The sequence below is a fragment of the Cydia fagiglandana genome, chromosome 14 (genome assembly GCF_963556715.1).
Source record: "Cydia fagiglandana chromosome 14, ilCydFagi1.1, whole genome shotgun sequence".
Taxonomy (NCBI): Eukaryota; Metazoa; Arthropoda; class Insecta; order Lepidoptera; family Tortricidae; genus Cydia; species Cydia fagiglandana.
Genome location: NC_085945.1, coordinates 3,757,119 through 3,763,738, shown reverse-complemented (window position 1 = coordinate 3,763,738; position 6,620 = coordinate 3,757,119). Strand labels below are relative to the sequence as shown.

Sequence of the window (6,620 nt, the reverse complement as noted above, 5' to 3'; positions counted from 1 at the left end):
CTGTAACTTTGTACAATAGATCTTATACTCTTAGAAAAAATAAAGTTTAGAAACAATCTTAATCTTTCAGTTAGCAATATCTAATAGCTTTGATCTGATACTATCTGTGTATCATTTGTTTGGGATTAATTTTTTATTTCTTTATTGTTTGGTTAGAGTTATTCAGCACTTCATAGTCGATTGCCCCGTAACGTCCCTAATTAAAGATCCCATAATCTTGTCCAAGAATGTACATAGTCATACCAACAATTAGAAAAAAAAGGCAGCTGTGAAAAGGCAATGTTAGACATTTACAATTATATTTTTAACCATCAAATTAATCGGTCGTCGGTCGGTTTATTTCGGAAACGATGATTGCTGAATAGTTATTCTAGAATATTCTAGATGGTAGTAATGGTGGCGGTAGCAATGTAGTTGCTTTGGTTTACAGTCAGAAAAATTATAACAAAAATAATCTACTTAAATTAATTTAAAGAAAAAGCTATTTATTATAAGGAATGAATAATCCATTTTAAATTAAACAAATATCCAAGCTAAATTAAATTCCTTGACAAAAAGACCTCTTCTCTGTGGCATCCTTTCGGCATCGGCAGTGGATCAGATCCATATTTTCCTTGTTCTCGTCCTTTTCTTGCGACGTAGTTGTTGTCTCTGCATTACCTGTAACATATAGGTTTCTTAAAAAGTTGCCTATTTAATTGATAAGGCATTCTTTACGGTTAGGGAATTCTACAGTAAATTTAACATTAAATAATTTAGTAACTAATGACATTTTGTGATGTATAAGTTTTAATTATTGTTATAAAATGTGTATGAAAACTATTTTCTGTAACAGAGGTTAGCGCCTGTGCCTAAGAGTGCAGGGTAAGAGACCGTCAATGTCACCCAAGAATACTCGGTTTCCCCTGCCAGGCTGCCAGTAAAAAACACCCCGGAGTAACTGTGCCAAGGTGTGCGGTAATTGCATAAGTTATAGCTGCTCCGGAGCGTTTTAGTTTTTTGTATTTTTGCTAGGCCAGGGTTTTTGGCTGAACTGGTTTTTAGATTATATAAATCGTTTAATCCTATCATAATCGTTACAATTCGCGACTTTGATCCCTTCCATTTTGTCTCCTGGACGCCTGAATGCATGCTTGCCAGCTTGTGTTGGGTACACAAGTTTTTCAACACAATAGTTTTCTGTAATAAATAGTCACTATTCAAAGGTGTGAATAATGTTTTGAACTTTTGATTGAGTTCGCTAAGAGTTGTGACAGTATCACAGATTTGCCTATAAAAGTCCGAGAGAAACATATCTAACCACTTATGCTTCTGAGAGCTCTCTGCTTCTTTTATGAAGCCGTCAATCCTTAGGAAAAAAACTACGTTCCCTAGGCTCAGAGGGCTGTGGACTATGTGGGCTTGGGAGTGGGAGTGGGATTACGCCGATAATCGAGGCCACATAACTTACCTACATTGTTTGAGTCAACGATGCTTTGGCCCATTCGTATAAACGCCTGGGTGTGGTGATGGCTTTTTTTTACAGCAGATTGTAAGCTTGCATGTGTGGCCAAGCGTTTCAGGTTACCACCAAGACCGACCATCACATGGTCCTTTGCCATGGGCAGTAGCGTGGAAATGGAGTTCTGCTTCTGCACCAAAATCCTGGTTAAAGTAGAATAAATTTATGAAATTATATCTATTTTTAAAGTGTTGTGGTGCGCTGTCAGTAATGAAAATGTATTTCTGCTTATAATAAATAAATAGTTGTTTACCTTATCATCATTTATTTATTTATTTAAACTTTATTGCACAAATTTACAAAAAAAGAGTACAATTGGCGGACTTAACGCCTTGAGGCATTCTCTACCAGTCAACCATTGGGCTAAACAGAGACAGTAATTAATTTGGTGCAGGATTGTAAATAGTGAATATGAGAATATAGACACAAGTCGACACTACAAACTATAATACTATACTATACTATTACACAAATATACATTTTAAAATATACCTACGTATATACAAATTCAATATATATAAATAAACATACATATATATATAATAATTATGTACCTAGTGTGAGACATCACATATACATTTAGTCTCGAATGCTTTCAAATAAATGCTTACGCAACTTGCTTTTGAATGAAAGCTTGCTCTGAGCTTGTCTGATAGGCAGAGGGAGAGCATTCCACAGACGAATTGCTTGGCAGGTGAATGAGTTGGACAAGAATCCAGTCCGATGAGGGAGGACAGCCAGCATCAGACTACGAGAAGCACGGAGAATGCAACCAGGACGGGCTGTTATAAACTCAAATTTAGACCTGAGATAACTGGGTGCAGCTGGGTCAAATAAAATTGAATACAGAGTACATAAAATTCGCAATGACCTGCGTTCACGAATTGGGAGCCATTGGAGTTTACGGCGAAAGGCAGAGACATGGTCATATTTGCGCAGGTTAAAAACGAATCTGATGCAATTGTTAAGGAGACGATCAAGTTTGGACAGCGAGGCTTGTGTAATGTTTGTGCAACAGACATCAGCGTAGTCAATGATTGGCAATATTAGGGACTGAACAAGTAAAATTTTAGTGCTTGCCGGTAAAAAGTTTTTATGTTTATAAAGCGCCCGCAATGTATTGTTCACCCGGCGACTGACGTCAGACACATGTGGCTCCCATGTTAAACCATGTCCATGTTAAACCATCATCCATGTCTTTGATGATTGCTTGATCAATTGCGCAGTTTTTTTTTTTTTTATCACAATAGGATTCAATATCTAAAACATAATCAACAGAATTTAAAGTTTAATAATACAAAGTCTTAACAGGAATATTATTTTCTTGGAGATGCCGACGCAAGACACCTTGAAATGTTTAAAATGCTGCAATGTCATGTTTGAGGTCATCAGATATCATGACAATACTTAGAGTCGCCAGCAAAAATACATTGTTTAGGGCGCAATGTGAAGAATTTGGTAAGCCCCACTTTTATACCGGATATTCTTGTTTAAACTGTTGGTATAATTCATCAATATTGCACATTAAGAGCTGCTTCTGTAAATGAACTCTGTTTCCGTCATGTAACTTAACCGAAACAGTCTTTTCCCGGGCATTATTCTAGTATTACCTTCCCTCAAATGGAAACTTTTCACAAAATTTCCGTTTCGGGTGTTAATTTACGACCTCCTCGCGGATTGAGCGATGGCAAAATGCCTTTTTCCTTAACTAATTCCTTTGCCTTTTTAGCTTGACGTCTAGTTGTGTGAAACTCTTCAGCAAGCCGCTTTTCACTCCATGATTTTGGCGCCAAAGTGAGAATACCTAGTTGTTTTTAAGGCAGTAGACGTGAAGGGGTCATTAAATTTTTCCTTTAACTGCAGAAGAATTTCATTTTCATTATTGTCATCTGTCTGTGTTGAACCGTTATTTAACTTGCTGTCTTGCTTATTTATAATTTTCGGGTTGATCACTTCAACGAATCATATCCCAGCGTCTTTCCATATCAACGTTTTCTGCTTATTAGGCACGGAGAGGAATGATCTCATATTGTGTTTTCTTAGCATCTCGAGTAGAAGTCCCTCCGCATGGCAAGGACCTCTCCTCCAGATGTTCCTTTATTACTTTCTTGAGATACTTCGGGCCGCCTCCCACTTGTAGATGTCCACGTCAGGAGCGAGTGCCGGGATTGATGAGATGAACGCAATATTTGTTTCGTCGCTATGCTCGTGCTTGCGGAAGACAAGTAGCTCGTACAACTTGTTCTTAATGTTCTACACGCTCAAAAGTGTGTAATTTGGGACCGAGTGGAATGGAGTCTTTATTAAATGTTTGTCATTCCCGTTATATTTGGAAGCCTGATTATGTCACCGTCGTTAAACTCGGCTAGTCTGATGCTCTGCCTACAACTACAAGTGTCGCCGTTCGTCACCGAGTATCGGCGTAATCGAGGCCCCATAACTTACCTACATTGGTATAAGCTACGGTATTGTTGTGTCTATCGAAGTGAAAAGGTTTTACAGTTGTTAAAGTCAATGCGAGTTGATTATTTTTTTACCAAAAACCATACTCAAGCTGGGGCACGAGTGCTCGGAGAAGATACCCATCTTCTCCGAGGTCTCTCACACAACTTATTTTTAATGTTTCGCGTCTTCTGTAATACAGACTGCTGGCGCCGTTTCCTAGTTATGGCCCACTTTTCATCACAAAGTGTATAGTTGTCTGCAGACGATCTGAGCCACTCGGCATTCTTCTATTTCAGTGTTCTTTCAATCTAGGTCTGCTTGACTCTCCGAGGTGGTTTCAGGGTCCTCTCTAACCGGTTATCTCAGCTTTTGTTAGTTGTAGCGTACTGCATTGATGCTGTTGTTGGAGTAAACGTTTTTTCTAAGGAACGACGCGCCCTTGGCTGGTATATTTTGTTTCGGCGATAGTAGCCTTCAGATTATTCACTGCGTCAAACAACCGATCATGGGCTCTCCCAAACACTTCAGGTCCTTTAGTGTAATAAATAGATGTATTTTCTGCCGGGAATACTCGTTCTGTAACAGATCAATAGTCCTTATGGGATTCCAATGCTATTAGGATTCAAGTATTTGTAATTCAGTGCAAACCTTTTCAAGAATTTCCTCAATATCAAAAGATCATTAATAAAGAGATCGAGTTTTCGCGAAAAACTTTTTACTTCTGACATGAGCTCCCATACAAGCTTTCCCTTGCCTTGAAGTTTAGGTACGGTTCAGGTTATTGATATGTTTAAAAATATCCGTCAAGAAAGCAATGGCAGCTACATTTTCTTTTTCGTTTAGGAAACAAGTAGGCGTTTACTGAAATCTGATCACTGTTGAAAAGAAATGTCTTCAAGTGTTCTAAAATGCTACTAATAGATTCTATTAGTTGCGTTTGAACCGTAACAAGTTTGCTCATTATTGTTATCATTATCAAGGAAGTCATCAGTTTCATTCAAGATTCCATCACTTTCTACGTCTGGTAAGTCAGGTTTTCCAAATATTTTGAAAGCTTTGACCATGTCACAATTTTTGTTATTTTAGGCAGTCTTAAATCATATTCGGAATGTATATCAATAATAATTTCTGCTATTTTGTCGAAGGTGTGTGATTCCTTAAATCGTCTGCAGTCACCAGCGCTTCAAGTGACATTCGGAAGGTGCGACATGTTGGGATTTTGAGTTTTAAATGGCGACGTTTAGGAGACTACGAAATAGTTTCTTATACCACACCTTTGTTCGTCTCCTTTCGATGGGGAAAGCAGCTCTGATCTTTCTTGTCCACGCCACCCATCATTATGTTTTAGTCGTGGATAAGAGCTGGTTTAGTGACCCTGCCTTGCGGTGACGGTGCCGTACTCGTGGTAGGTACTTATGTCGTCGCCACTCGGTTCCATATATTCATACCATGAGATAGACTTCGCCGGAGGTCAAACCAACGATCTGACCCGGCCGCATTTTCCGCTTCGACAGGCCTGTCAGCTCTTGTGGCACGAACTAGCAGCTAGTACGTACCTAAGGTTCCAACGCTGTCGAACCCAATCGCCTTTAATTTTCGGACGATAGCCGGTGAATTATAAAAATTGTCTATCCATACAGTATGGCCCTTTTTCTCGAGTCTTTAAAATCTCCAGGACAGGCGATGGTATGTACGCCTGTAGCGGATTAGGAACCGCAGTCTGTACGCTTATGAGCGTGAACCAAAAACCGCCATAAGCAAGGTTTGAGATTCACATATCTCATATGTTTTGACCCCTGCTGCAGCAGCTTTGTTGGGGATGAATTGATTTATATCTAACCAACTTTTTCATTGCAGTAGAGACTCGTCCAACGCGTTGTTCTGCTGTAAGTTGTATGACAACTGAAATACAGACCATTATGGTCTCTTATTGGTTGGATATAAGGGTGGTCAGAGTACAAAGTGGTTTCCTTCCTCTCGAAGTGAGGAATGTTTTGGGTTACGTGTTATTGATACCCGTAAATTATTTCTTCCTTAGTTAACCTGAGTCACTAGTGCTCGACAAAGACGGGCAACTCGTACAACTTATTCTTAATTTTCCTATATATAAGCATCCAGTTTGCAATTTTGGAACGAGGCGGCATTACGATGTGTAACTGGGCAGATTTCCTCTTCCTAACATACATCTCGTTTTCCACCATAAAACTTTCCACTACACTGCTGGAGAGTGTATTAGAGAATAAAGAGAAACCTGGTAAAACTAAAATCCTCTTCAGTCGCGTGTTTCATTCATGTTTTTCATTGAAGATTTTAACAATTGCAACTTGGAGCACTTGAATCCTTTTTATGTTTAAAACATACATTTTTTTTATAATTTTCGGGTTAATCACTTCGACGAACCATATCTCTGCGTCCGTCTTTCCGCTAAGTGATTTTAATGAGGTTATATATCCATTCACGCATTTTCCATATCTGGCTATCACTCCAGCTTCATTCGAAATTTTAATTGTTTGAAGTTTTTGTTCATAATTGGCCCACTCTCTCTCACTACCACTCAGTAATACTAATTGTTAACTTAAGGTTTACTGAAGGAGTCAATACAAACAACCCGATAGTGGACAAGAACAATTTAATGGTCGGGCTAATTAAAGTTAATTCATTTACACTTAATCAC

General features: G+C 38.6%; 1 long non-coding RNA gene across 1 annotated transcript; it reads right to left on the bottom strand.

The window, feature by feature from the left end:
- Nucleotides 1-464: 464 nt before the first annotated feature.
- Nucleotides 465-5,379, bottom strand: LOC134670602 (uncharacterized). The gene is made up of 2 exons (XR_010099096.1): nucleotides 1,451-5,379; nucleotides 465-660 (listed from the first exon to the last, which is right to left on the bottom strand). It is a non-coding gene; the product is annotated as an uncharacterized LOC134670602 (long non-coding RNA).
- Nucleotides 5,380-6,620: the final 1,241 nt, after the last annotated feature.